At 39.2% G+C, this 14,744-nt stretch overlaps 1 protein-coding gene across 6 annotated transcripts in view; it reads left to right on the top strand.

The window, feature by feature from the left end:
- Nucleotides 1–1,382: 1,382 nt before the first annotated feature.
- The window catches only part of WDR33 (WD repeat domain 33), a 105,348-nt gene continuing 91,986 nt past the window's right edge, over nucleotides 1,383–14,744 (top strand). For all 6 annotated transcript variants that reach the window (XM_081051884.1, XM_081051882.1, XM_081051881.1 and 3 more), the window contains exon 1: nucleotides 1,383–1,564. The gene's annotated coding sequence lies outside the window, so the exon portion shown is untranslated. The remainder of the gene's footprint in view (nucleotides 1,565–14,744) is intronic.

The following is a 14,744-nucleotide window of genomic DNA, read 5'->3' as shown; positions in this document are numbered from 1 at the left end:
TGTAATTGGTAACAAATAGAGATGCATTTAATAATAACATACAATGTCAGTAACCTGTTACTGCTTAAAACATACACACGCACACAAAACTCTTCCCCCTTGGTGATTACAAAAGAAAAACACGTATATGAAGAAAACAGTTACCCTTAAACCCACGATTTTATTTCCTTAGCTATTTCTCATCACATATACATATTTAGTTGTTCATATTCATGTCCCACTGAAATTAGATTATAAGCATTTCTGATGTCACCATAAAAACTTTGTGCTGTATACTCTGTGATGTCTGTGTAGTATTGTTGTATGATGTGCTATTATTTAACTATTTTCTAGCGTTGTACCCTTAAGTTGCTTCCATTTTTTTTCTATCATCAATACTACCTCAGTGACAGATTTGTACATGCATCTTTTTCACATTTCTTAGGCTATTCTTCGATTTTTAGAAGGATTAGAGTCAAAAGCAACAAACATTTTTAAGATTCTTGATTCATATTGCCAAATTACTTTCCAAAAGTTAGAAGGCAACTTGCTTGTTTTGAAGGTGTATTCTGAACTTCATAGAAATAGAACCATCCAGCATGTCCTCTTTTGCACCTGATTTTACAATACCTGTGATGTTCATCCCGGTTGTTGTATTTATCAGTAATTATTTCCTCTTGCAGTGTAGATGTACGTTGTATAACCACACCACAATTTACTTAGCTGTACAAGTACTGATGAACATCATCCTTGTTTGGTTATTTTGAATAAAGCTGCTGTGAACATTTTTGTACGAGCCTTTAGTGGATGTATTACTCTTGGAGTAGAATCTCTGTGTCGCAGGGTGAGGACAGCTTTTGACTATACTGAAACAGTTTTTTCCAAAGTGGTTGTACCACAGGGCTCAGTTCTTGGTCTCTTGACTCTAAGCGAGGAAAGGAGATAAACCAGAGGCACGACTCCCTTAGGATAATGAGTAAACCCAGCGCGCTTGACTCAGGTGCTTTCATTTAAGTTCTCAAAATACTGTGAGGCAGGTGCCAGTATTTCACAGACGAATAAATAGCAAGGTCAAGTGCCTTGTTCATAACTTGACTCTGTAGGTTTGGCCACATAACCTACGGTATTGCCGCACCGACCCCGAAACAAATTTCTTATCCAAATTTTGGAAAACGGGGTGTTTTTTGAGCATCAAGGTTAGTTCACAGTGTGAAGAAAGCCAGTACCGTGAAGCGTTCTCGCCTCCTTCCTCCTGCCCAGGCACAGCCGACCCCTTCTCAGCGGGAACAAAGGAAACCCTGCTCGGCCGCGTGGGGCCCGGCCAGGCCCGGCCCCTCACCTACGCACATGCGCAGGCGGAGCCCGACGGAGTCTGGCGGCTCGGGCGCGCGTGACGTAGAACCGTACGCCGGTACGTGGTGACGGAAAGGCGTGCGCTCTGTGGCTCCTGGAGGAGATGGCGGCTGCTCCTTTGGAGGAGCGAGATTGAGAGGGGCGGAGGGCGGAGGCCGAGGCCACACACTCCTGACAGTGAAGACGAACACTTCGCTCGCCATTCATTAGGAGCTCTGCTCAGCGCCATAGGGTGAGTGCGGCGGCCGCACGGGACCGCCCGCCTGCAGCGGCTACGGCTCTTTCCGCCATTTTCCAGCCCGGCCGTTGCGTGCCTTGGGGGCCTGGAGGGGCGCCTGGGAACTGGGTGGAAGAGCGGGGAGGCTCGACGTCGGGAGGGCTCTGGGAGGCAGGTCGGAGCCCTACGGCAGGGGGCTGCAGGCTTGAGGCACACCGGGAAAGGAAGGCATGGTAGGTCTGAGGCCTTGACTGGGGGACCGATGGCGACAAGGAGACGCAGGTAGGGTAGGCCACGGACAAGACGTGAAGTTTGGAGGAGGGAAGTGCTTCAAACTGAGGTTTGGGGCGGGAGTGGAAGGGTTAGGGCCGGGAGTTGAAAGGAGTGTGGCTTTGAACGGTTGGTTTAAGGGGTCGCGGGAGATTAATGGGAAACCTGTGAGACAGCGGAAGGTTTAGCTTCGAAATCGTGGTTTGAAATCGGTATTTTGAACAGGAATAAGTTTATGTACAGCTTGACAGGTAAAAACCTTGTTCCTTTGGAATACATTCCTATTTTGTTTGCTTTAGATCATGCTGCCTACAAGAATCCCTTTAATGACTCCCTTCACATCCCCGATTTTAATTTGACGTCTGGCAACTAGATATGTAGAGTCTTAGAAAGCATTCTTAAAAGAGAAACACAAAAATGAATGTTGATACTTGGTTGTAACCCTTGTGGTTAGTGACCCATCAGGAGAAAGGAGAAGGATGCGGGTCGATAGGGAACTTTGTAATTGGATCTGTTTAAATCAAATCAGAAAAGTGCGAGTTACCTGTAACAAGCCTGTCAAGAATGTTTGAAGTAATTTCTACGTTGATAAGACAAAGTTAACTGTTCCGGATAAAGACATCAGAATGTGAACAGAAAAAGCCTGTGTTAAAAGGAATACCTCTTGGGAGACCTGGGTTGACTTTTTAAGTACACTCTGGAGATCTAGTGCACGCTGTATTTTTTGCCTCTGAAAGTCATGCACTGGTAGATTTATTCACACTAAACTTTTGGAAACGGTTAGTTAAAAGGAAACATGATAATTGTTCCCATGGTGGCATTTTTCTTTTCCTAATCTTAATTGTATTTAACACCAATCTTTTATTAGCATACTTTTGCACTTTTTAATTGCTCTCGTTGCCTAGAAGAAGGTGAAAAATACTGGATCGATTTGATTTGGTGCTGAGGCTTGAAATTCCTTTTTTAGCCTATTTACTTGAAGACAAGTTATCTTTCTGAACTCGTGGTATAATTTTGGTAGAAAGTTGGCCTTACATCACTATGCTTTAAGAAAATATACATAAATCCTTATTATGAAGTTGATGGCTTAACTTGCATTGTTTGGTTGGTGAAAAATATTAAAGCGACAGATTTTGCCATCACAATTTAAACTTGACCTTTGATTACCCTTTTTCCCAACACTTAAGGTGCTTATTCAGAACTCTCTTTGCTAAGTAATAAGTCCATACAGTTTTCACATTATTTTGGGAAAAGCATGTTATCTGATTATTGCCAAAGTTTGAACTGTTTCATATTTCAAAATAAAGTAAGGTTACACTAAAGCTTTATAACTACAACAAATACTGTGACAAAGATATTAGTGAAAGTTATTCACTTATGAAGGTATTTACATAATTCTTTTGAGGTTGCTTAGGAAAAAATTAGGAGTTTAAGAGCGTTTTTAGATAAACTAGTATTAATTAGCTGGAACCTGCAGATTAGAAATCTTCATTAACAAAGTATATATTTTTATTTTTTTATTTTTTAAGATTTTTTAATTGGGGGAAGGGGAACAGGACTTTATTGGGGAACAGTGTGTACTTCCAGGATTTTTTTCCAAGTCAAGTTGTTGTCCTTTCAGTCTTAGTTGTGGAGGGCGCAGCTCAGCTCCAGGTCCAGTTGCCTTTGCAGTTGCTAGTTGCAGGGGGTGCTGCCCACCATCCCTTGGGGGAGTCGAGGAATTGAACTGGCAACCTTGTGGTTGAGAGCCCACTGGCCCATGTGGGAATCGAACCGGCGGCCTTCGGAGTTAGGAGCACGGAGCTCTAACCACCTGAGCCACTGGGTCGGCCCCTCAAAGTATATTTTTAGATGTAAGGTACTTACCAGTTGTTTAAGCATTCCAGATTTGTTGTTTAAGATTCCAAATTGTCCTAGTTTTCTCCCAAACAGTATTCCAGGATTTTGTGTTGACATTTTTCTTTATAAGAGAGATTAATTGTTCTTTTTCTTCCCCAATGGTGAAAAAACTTGCAGTAATGTGTTGTGTGACAAGTAAGTTGACTGACCATAGTTTTTTTTTTTTTTAATTTTTTATGTCTTTTTGGTTTTTTTTCAGATTTTTTTTTTTTTTTTAAATTGGGGAAGGGGAACAGGACTTTATTGGGGAACAGTGTGTACTTCCAGGACTTTTTTTTCCAAGTCAAGTTGTTGTCCTTTCAATCTTAGTTGTGGAGGGTGCTGTTCAACTTCAAGTTGTTGTCCTTTGTCTTAGTTGTGGAGGGCGCAGCTCAGCTCCAGGTCCAGTTGCCATTGCTAGTTGCAGGGGGCGCAGCCCACCATCCCTTGTGGGAGTCGAACCTGCAACTTTGTGATTGAGAGGATGCGCTCCAACCTACTGAACCATCTGGGAGCTCAGCGGCAGCTCAGCTCAAGGTGCCGTGTTCAATCTTAGTTGCAGGGGGCGCTGCCCACCATTTCTTGCGGGACTGGAGGGATTGAACTGGCAACCTTGTGGTTGAGAGCCCACTGGCCCATGTGGGAATCGAAATGGCGGCCTTCGGAGTTAGGAGCATGGAACTAACCGCCTGGGCCTGCCCTGACCATAGTTTTAATACTTAGAAGTATCTTGTCTTTTGTCTTTGGTAGTGATACAGGTTCAAAACTTTTCTAATTGGACAGTTTCTTTGCTAACATTTCTCCCTATTGCAAAGAATTCACACTAGTCCCAGACACAGAAGCTTTTAAATATATTGGAAAGTCTTATCCACATTACTCTTCATCCTTTCTGGCCCTTGAACATTTTAGTATTTTCTGGTAGAGTGACTAACTTCATAATGTTTATACTGTACCTATACAGTGCTAATAAATTCCCAGAGCTAGATTGGAAAGGGCATGGGTTTAAGCAGCAGATACACTGAAGTTTGAATGCCAGACTTACCAATGACTAGCTTTTTTATACTGGGTCAATTAATTAAACTCTCTGAATTTCAGTTTCCTTATAAATAAAAAATGTTAATTATACTTAAAAGTGAACTGAAGTGTCTCATACATAGTAAGCTAAGCATTCAGTAAATTTTGACATTTTTCTTTCAATGATTTGAATTTAATTGGCGAAGTCATTTTCAGTTTTTTTTTTTAAATTGAGGTATAATCGACATGAAACATGTTTCAGGTGTACAGCATAATTGTATTTGTATATGCTACAAATTGATCATCACAATAAGCATAGTTAACATCTGTCACCATACAATTAGAACATTTTTCTTGTGAACTGAGAACTTTTAAGATCTAGCAACTCTCTTAGCAACTTTCAAATATGCAGTACAGTATTAACTATAGTCACTATACTACATTACATCCCCATGACTTACTTATTTTATAACTGGAAGTTTGTATGTTTTGACCCCTTTCACCCATTTTGTCCACTGTCCATTTTCAGTTTTTTAATTTTTTTAAAGATTTTATTGGGGAAGGGGAACAGGACTTTATTGGGGAACAGTGTGTACTTCCAGGACTTTTCTCCACGTCAAGTTGTTGTCCTTTCAGTCTTAGTTGTGGAGGGCGCAGCTCAGCTCCAGGTCCAGTTGCCGTTGTTAGTTGCAGGGGGCACAGCCCACCATCCCTTGTGGGAGTCGAAACCGGCAACCTTGTGGTTGAGAGGACGCGCTCCAACCAACTGAGCCATCCGGGAGGCAGCTCAGCTCAAGGTGTTGTGTTCAATCTTAGGTGCAGGGGCTGAGCCCACCATCCCTGTGGGACTCGAGGAGTTGAACTGGTAACCTTGTGTTGAGAGCCCACTGGCCCATGTGGGAATCGAACCGGCAGCCTTCGGAGTTAGGAGCATGGAGCTCTAACCGCCTGAGCCACCGGGCCGGCCCACATTTTCAGTTTTTAAAGAGTAACTCAAATATCTTTGTTGAAAACTTACAATCTCATTCTTCTGGTAAATTAATTACTCCTTTGTGCTATTAAAGCATTTAGTGTATATCTCTGTTTAATGTATTTTGATTGTATTTTCTCCATTACTTTATTCCCTCTTTGAAGGCAGACGCTACAGTGTTTTATATTTTTGTATTCATAAAACCTACATGTTATAAAAATTGAGGAATGAATGGATTTTTTTTTTTTACAAACCTTCTCCTCCTAGACCTGGTTTATTTCTGCTCCTTCGCCTTTACCTCTGTGTGTCTCCTCCTCTCACACTATTCATATTCTGTTCCTTACCTCAAAATCCAGCTAAATCTCATCCCATTAATGAGGTCATCAGTGACTTTTCATTTATTTATAACTGGTTTCTCTAGTTAATCTAGGGTCTGTGTGACTGCCTTCTGTGACTTTGTGTCCCATGATACCTGTCACTAAGCCTTAAGTTCATTGAGCGGGTTCTTGGGTGGGATGATAAATTCAAAACTATTGTTTAGTCATCTGCTCTATTTACTGTCTCACTTAGTACTGACAACTTTTTTTTTTGGATAACTTTTTAAGGAGTAATTTTCCTTTTTTTGTATTTGGGATATTCTGTTTTTTTGTTTTTTGTTTTTTTGTTTTTTTAAATTTTATTGAGGAAGGGAACAGGACTTTATTGGGGAACAGTGGCAGGACTGTTTTTTCCAAGTCAAGTTGTCCTTTCAGTCTTAGTTGTGGAGGGCACAGCTCAGCTCCAGGTCCAGTTGCTGTTTCTAGTTTTAGGGGGCGCAGCCCACCATCCCTTGAGGGAGTCGAGGAATTGAACTGGCAACCTTGTGGTTGAGAGGACTCGCTCCAACCAACTGAGCCATCCAGGAGCTCAGTGGCCGCTCAGCTCAAGGTGCCGTGTTCAATCTTAGTTGCAGGGGGCGCTGCCCACCATCCCTTGCGGGACTCGAGGAATCGAACTGGCAACCTTGTGGTTGAGAGCCCTCTGGCCCATGTGGGAATCGAACCGGCAGCCTTCGGAGTTAGGAGCGTGGAGCTCCAACAGTCTGAGCCACTGGGCCGGCCCCTGGTATTTTTTTTCCATCTTTAAATGTTACAAGAAATTACAAACATCCAGAAAAGTTGAAAGAATTATACAGTGAACACCTATTACCTTCCATTTAGATTTATCTGTTACTGACATTTAACCATTTTGCCTTAGCTCTATACAACAACCAATTGAAATTAAATTGCAGGTATCATGCTATTTGTCCCTTGAATACCTCAGAGTGTATTTCTTTAAAATACTACCATTTTCCTACACTTTATAAATTTTTCATTTCAAGCTAGGCCCCACCTAAGACCATATAAAAACACAATACCATTGTTATGCTTAAGGCAGTTAGCATTAAGTGTCTGGCATCGACTTTTTAAAAGACCGCTTCGTGTTTGGAATTTTCTGATCAAATGCTTAAAATGCTATTTAACTTGTTTTTTCTAGTCTTTTTATTTCCTACAAATTGGAAGTTAGATCCAGAGAGGTTTGATTAAATTTGGGTCAAATAGTTATGGCAAAAATAGTTAATAGGTGTACCTCATAATGCATTTACATTACATTACACTAGGAAGGACAGAATGTCTACTTTTAGTGATGATCCATTTTTTCTGTAAGCCAGGATCCAGTCTAGAATTGAATATTGTATTTAATTGTCGTATCTCTAGTCTTTAATCAGAATCAGTTTGTCGACTTTTTTTTATGACTAAAATATTTAAAGAGTATAGGCCACTAGTTTTGTTTTCTCAAGTTTTGGAATGTTACTACATATTCAATATGTTAATCGTTTATAGTATATTAGTACTCATATTGTTTTTAATGCTTAAGTTGTCCCAAATTTGGCCATTGTGAACCCCTCTTTGAGCTGGTTCATGTCCCTTTTGACTGAGCTCTGATTAATCTTTGGATGTTTTCTTGGTTTTTGACAAAACAAAACCCGGGTCCTTCTTGTATTTTCTTTTCTAGTTTTTTGTATTTTTCTATTTCTCCAAAGAGCCCTGCTTTCTTTTGATGGAAAATGATATTCATAAATCAAGATTTGGGTGCTTAGAGAACTGTGCTTAAAAGTTACTTAAAATAACACTCTTTTCTGTTTTTAATCAATTTTATTAATTTTGTTTACCAAGCTTGATTTTGTGTTCATTTTTTTTTTTAAATTCTTGATTTAATTTTTCAATGTTAAGTATTTACATTGTTTAAAATTTAATACTATGTTGAAAGAGCACTTAAGTCTTTGTCTCTAAGCACTCTGCTCCCATTCTTACTCACCCAGTGTACGTGTGTATGTATTTTTATTTTCCCTTTCTTACAAAAGTGATATACTGTAAAAACTTCTGACCTTTTTTTATTGCAGTAAAAAATTTTTACCATCTTAAGCATTTTTAAGAGTACAGTTCAATAGTGTTAAGTATATTTACACTGTTGTGCCATAGATCTGAGAACTTTTCTCATCTTGCAATACTGAATCTCTTATACCCATTGAACAACTCCCATTTCTCCCTTCCCCAGCCCTGGCAATCACCATTCTGTGTTTCTGTGAGTTTGACTGCTTTAGATACCATGTCTGCGTCGAATCATGCAGTATTTGTTTTTTTGTGACTGGCTTATTTCATGACGTCAGGGTTTATCTATGTTATAGTATGTGACGGGATTTCCTTCCTTTTTACATTTGAATAATATTTCATTGTATGTATGTACCACGTTTTGTTTACCCATTCATCCATGGATGGATAGCTAGGTTGCTTCTACCTTTTGGCTATTGTAAACAGAACTGCTATGAACATAGCTGTGCAGATATCTATTTTTGAGATCCTGCTTTTAATTTTTTTGGATGTATACTCAGAAGTGGAATTAATGGATCATACGGTAATTTTGTTTTTAAGTTTTTGAGAAATCTCCATCCTGTTTTCTATAGTGGTTGCACCGTTTTACAATTCTGCTAACAATGCAAAGTGTTCCAATTTCTCCACATCCTTACCAACACTTGTTATTTTCTGTTTTTTGATAGTAGCCATTGTAGTGGGTGTGAGGTGATACCTTATTGTGACTTCAATTTGCAATACTCTGATGTTTAAGGATGTTGAGTATCTTTTCATGTGCTTGCTGGCCATTTGTATGTCATTGGAGAAATGTCTACTCAAGTTCTTTGCCCAAATTTAGTTGGTTATTTGATTGTTTTTGTTGTTGAGTTGTAGGTGTTCTTTATATATTTTGGATATTAACCTCTTATCAGATAAATGATTTGCAAATATTTTGTTCTATTCTACAGGTTGCCATTTTACTCCATTGATTATTTTCTTTTCTGCACAGGTTTTAAGTTTGATGTAGTTGTTTGTGTGTTTGTGTGTGTGTGTGACCCTTGTTTTTTTCCCCACCTAACAGTATATTCAAGAAATAATTTCATCTTAATTTAGAACCTTCCCCCCCACCCCATGATAATGTAGTTTGTAATAAGAAGTATATATTTGGTCTTCATCCTGTTCCTGGCACAGATTTCCTGAAATCCTTGGCGTTTCCTAAGTGATTAGAGTAATAAAGGTGTCTTGATAATTCATAATAAACTCCTTGCAACCATACCTGAGCTTATGTTATGTTTGGAAAGCACCTAAGGATGGGGGCTGGTAGCCAGGGAAACCAGCCCTGTGATTAGGGGGTTGGAATTTTCAGTCCCACTCCCTGGATCTCTGGAGGGGGAGGGAATGGAGGTTGGATCAATTGCCAGTGTAATGAAGCCTCCATAAAAACCAAAAAAGACAAGGTTCAGAGAGCTTACAGGTTGGTGACTGTCGAGTTTTGGGAGAGTAGTGAGCTCAGAGAATATGGAACCTCTGAGCTCCTTTCCATATACTTTGCCCTATGCATCTCTTCCATCTGGCTGTTCCTGAACTATATCGTTTTATAATAAACTGGGAATCTGGTAAGTAAATATTTGGGTTGTTTTCACTTTTTGGTTATTATGAATAATGCTGCTCTCAGCATTTGTGTACAAGTTTTTCTGTGTCCGTAATGTGTTCACTTCTCTTGGGGGTATACCTAGGAGTGGAATTGCTGGGTATTATGGTAATTCTGTGTTTAGGATTTAAGGAAATGCCACCTTTTTTCCCAAGAGGCTGTACCATTTTATATTCCTACCAGTAGTATTTGAGGGTTCCAGTTTCTCCACATTCTCACCAACACTTATGTCCCTCTTTTTGATTATAGCCACTCTAGTAGATATGAGTGTGACCTCACTGTGGTTTGATTTGCATTTTCCTAATGACATGGAGCATCTTTTCTGTGCTTAATGGTCATTTGGAAAAATAATTATTCAGATAACTTTGTGCATTTAAAAAATTGGGTTGTCTTATTATTGAGTTGTAAGAGTTCTTTATATATTCTAAATGCAAGTCCCTTATCAGATACAGGATTTGCAGAAAGTTTCTCTCATTCTGTGGATTGTCTTTTCAATTTCTTGATAGTTATTAAAGCATAAAAATCTGATTTTGATGATGTCATTTATCTGTGTTTTCCTTTTGTTCATGGTGCTTTTGGTGTCCTATATTAAGAAAGCCATGAATATATAAATACATACATACATATATATACACATATATATGTATGTACGTATTTAATGCAGTTAACAATTGGTTAAGCAATTGATTTTTCCCAACAAAGAATGTGGATTATTGTCTATGGGTATAAATATGAATATGAGTTTGATTTTGTGGTTAGAAATCTATAAGCTCTTATTTTGGCTCTAATAAAAGCAATTTTACATAACTGTACTGAACCTTAAATTTATTTTATTATTTTATTTTTTTTGGATACTTTTCACTTTATTTTACTTTTTCTTAGCCATTGCAGAGTATATTGAATTGAGAATCCCAGTTGTACAAAATCCCTGTGTGAGAAACGCAATGTGTAAATCTGGCTAGTGGGGGCTGGCCAGTTTGAAGTGAGCAGGCCAGAAGGAGCTGGGAAATTCAAATATCAAGTATTCAAAAAACCCTCGTTCCCAAACCAGCTCCTCGGATGCTTTTCTCGAACAGGGCTGAACCTTAATTTTATAAAGGGAAGATTCACGTCAAAAATAATGGAGGGCATGTATTTCATTGGTGAAATTTTTTAACTTCAATTTTAGATGTTAGGTTAACTTTAAGTTTATTGTATCCTTAAAATCCACTGTACAAGGTATACCTCGGAGATACTGCAGGTTTGGTTTCCTTTTTGCTGGTAGAGGCTCTTGCCTTCAGTTTGTAAAGAACACAACATGTGCAAAGCACAGTAAAGCAAAGTGCAGTAAAACAAGGCATACCTGTACTTTTGAAATCCAGACAGATGTATGTGGAGGGCAATACCAGCCTAAGTAAGTCTCAGAGGGTAATTAAAGACACCGTAAGTTGCAAATACTGAGGAATGAGTTAGACTTTCAGGCCAATGTGGGTAATAGAATTAGGAGCTGAGAATTACAAAATCAAGAGGGACTCAATGTCTTAGTTTGTCATTTTATCTTTCTGTCGACAAATTTGAGATATTTAGGACCATCTCTTTAGGATTATCCATTTGGGAATGATTGTCTTTATGTATTCTGTTAAATTCTTTTACCTTCAGCGTAGTTGTTCAGCCAGGTTTAAAAATGAGCTGAAAGAGGGGCGGCCGGATGGCTCTGTTGGTTAGAGCATGAGCTTTTAACAACAGGGTTGCCAGTTCAATTTCCACATGGGCCAGTGAGCTGTGCCCTCCACAACTAGATTGAAGACAATGAGCTGCCAGAGGGGTGGCTGGATGGCTTGGTTGGTTAGAGCACCAGATCTTAACAACAAGGTTGCCGGTTCAATTCCCTTATGGGATGGTGGGCTGCGACCCCTGCAGCTAAGATTGAAAACGGCAACTGAACTTGGAGCTGAGCTGCATCCTCCACAACTAGATTGAAGGACAATGACTTGGAGCTAATGGGCCCTGGGAAAACACACTGCTCCTCAATATTCCCCAATTTAAAAAAATGAGCTGAAAGAAACTGGAAAATTCTTACCTGTTCACTGTGGAATCTTGAAATTATGGAATTATTTTACTTCTAGAGATCATCAAATCTAGACTTTTTAGTTTGAAGATAAGGAAACAGTATTGGGGAGGTTAACTTTGTTCATAGTCACACAGTAGCAGAATCCAGGTCACCTGAATACCAGTTTAGTGTTCTTTTCTCCGTCTTTACAAAACAAAACAAAAAACAAAATCCAGAACATTTCATAATATAACTTGGGAGGGATTTTTTGGTTCATTGTCTGTGGGAGAGAGACAAAATTATAATAGTTACATAGCTAGAAAAGTCTACATTAGGAAAGTTTTCTATCAGGAATTAAGTGGTCACATTATTTTGTGGTTCTGAGGTTGTCATGTCTAGCTTTGTTCAAAATTAATACCTACTAGGACTTCCATGTATTTTTATTTCAGTAACGTAATGATTTTCAGCCTTTAAATCTGCCTTTGAATCGGAAGTTTGGAAGAATATTTCTTGGTAGATTTTACACACACCCACACCCAGACCCCCACATACCTAGTGCCTCCCTCATGTTTCAGGTATTCAAATTGTAATTTGCTCTTATTAGGGACTTTTTTCCCAACCACATTTTTTTTTTTTTTACCCACAATGCTCATTTCCAACTATGTTTTTTTTACATCAATTTTGTAAGTTACTTTTATGCATTCCTTCACTCATATATGTGTAAAAAAGGGAGAAAGCACAAGAGGATATATGGTGATCTATCTCCTTTCTGTGGCTATCCTCCAATCCCCTTTTATACATTGTAATAAGTTTTTCATGAATTATTCCAGCTATATATAGCTATGTACAAGGTCTGACAATTAAGTTTGCGAACTCACCCTAGAAAAAGTGCTACATTAACTCATTGCTGAATATCACTATGGTCACCTTCGAAGTCCTCCCCTTGGGAAGCTATGCACCAACGCCAGTGCCTAGTCCACCCTTCTAAGCAATTTTGGAACTCTTTCTGAAATGGCCATCAGAGCTGTCGTCGTATTACTCTTCATGTCCTGAATGTCATCAAAATATCTTCCTTTTAATACTTTCTTTACCTTCGGGTAAAGAAAGAAGTCATTGGGGGCCAGACCAGGTGAGTAGGAAGGCTGTTCCAATACAGTTATTTGTTTACTGGCTAAAAACTCCCTCACAGACAGTGCCACGTGACCTGGTCCATTGTCCTGATGCAAGAGCCATGAATGGTTGGCGAAAAGTTCAGGTCGTTTTCGTCTAACTTTTTCTTTTGTTTGTTTGTTTTTGTTATTGAGAGCCCACTGGCCCATGTGGGAATCGAACCGGCAGCCTTCGGAGTTAGGAGCATGGAGCTCTAACCGCCTGAGCCACCGGGCTGGCTCCACGCCTAACTTTTTCATGCAACCTTTTCAGCACTTCCAAATAGTAAACTTGGTTAACTGTTTGTGCTGTTGGTACAAATTCATAAGGAATAATCCCTCTGATATAAAAAAAGGTCAGATGGGGCTGGCCCAGTGGTTCAGGGGGTTGGAGGGCCATACTCCTAACGCCGAGGTCACTGGTTGATTCCCACATGGGCCACTGAGCTGCGCCCTCTACAGCAAAGATTGTGAACAACGGCTCTCCCTGGAGCTGGGCTGCCGTAAGACGTCGGAGGTTGGTGTGAGCTGCCATGGGCTACTGTGGGCTACCGTGTACTGCCATGAGCGGTATGCTATGCTTCTCACAGTTAGCCGACGATTTTGACGCACCATTCGCCAAATTTTTTCATCAGTTCTGCTTGATACCGGCCTCCCTGAACTCTCTTCATCAGTGACGAGTTCCCTCCCCTCAGAAAAATGTTTAATCCATTTGTGCACTCCCATTTTCTTCATGGCATTATTCCCACAAACTTGGACTAACATGTCCCAGATTTCACTTCCATCCTTGTCAAGTTTAACAAGAAATTTAATAATTGTTTGTTGCTCTAATTCAAGCTCAGACATTCTCATGACAGCACACAAAAACACGAAACAACAATAATGAACACCACTCATCAAGAGACCGCCACACAGTTGGCACAAACACAGCTGCGAGACACTGATATACCAAGGTTGTGAAATCTTACTGAGTGTTGCTAATGTAAGCGCATGGTGGCAAGTTCGCAAATTTAATTGTCACATTACAGGTCTGTATATGTCCCTTCTGATTGCATTTCACATATACAGTAGTATTATATGTACAGCTTTTTATTTTGCCGTTTTCTGCTTAACAGTATATCTTAGTTACTAAATAGAACTACCTCCTTCATAACGTCTGCATGATATATGTTGTATGGGTGTCTCATGATTTACTTTAGTCTTCCATTTAATAGATATGGGTGGTTTTCAGTCTTTTGTTACTACAAATAGTGCTCCATTGAATAATCTTGCTCATATGTGTCTTTGAACATATGTGAGCATGTATGTAGGGGTAAATTCATGGAAAGTGGAATTGCTTGGTCAAAGTATATGCACCATTAGTGTATGGATATGGTGGGTTTCTTTTCATACTAAACCAACACTTGTATTATAGTTTTTGCTTTTTTGAGTGATTTTGCTTTTCGGTGATGAGGACTCATTTTTTCAGCATAACAAAGAGAATCTAAAATCACCAATTTGTCCCTTTTTGGTGATTTTCATACATTATGTAAAATAGATCCTGAAAGGCAGTCCATTAGACTCCTGCTCGGTATAGGTATACCTATAGAAAATTTTCAGATTTTAGTAAATTTATAAAGATTGTAAAAAAATTAATGAAATATTGCGTGGATTATTATAGTTGACTAAATTGTTTTCTTGTCTCTAATCTCTCCTATACGTTTCTTAAAATTCAAATTTTATAGTTTGTATTCCTGGGATATTCATCATTGCCTACAGCAGTGATTTTTACACTTTTTGAACCCCAGGGGAATCTAGCAAAAGTTTGTGTTCCTGCTTTCTTCCCAGAAAAAACTGTAAATGTCCATATTAGAATTCTACATACAG

This window comes from Rhinolophus hipposideros, assembly GCF_964194185.1.
Source record: "Rhinolophus hipposideros genome assembly, chromosome: 6".
NCBI lineage: Eukaryota > Metazoa > Chordata > Mammalia > Chiroptera > Rhinolophidae > Rhinolophus > Rhinolophus hipposideros.
This window is presented reverse-complemented; position numbering and strand designations above follow the sequence as displayed.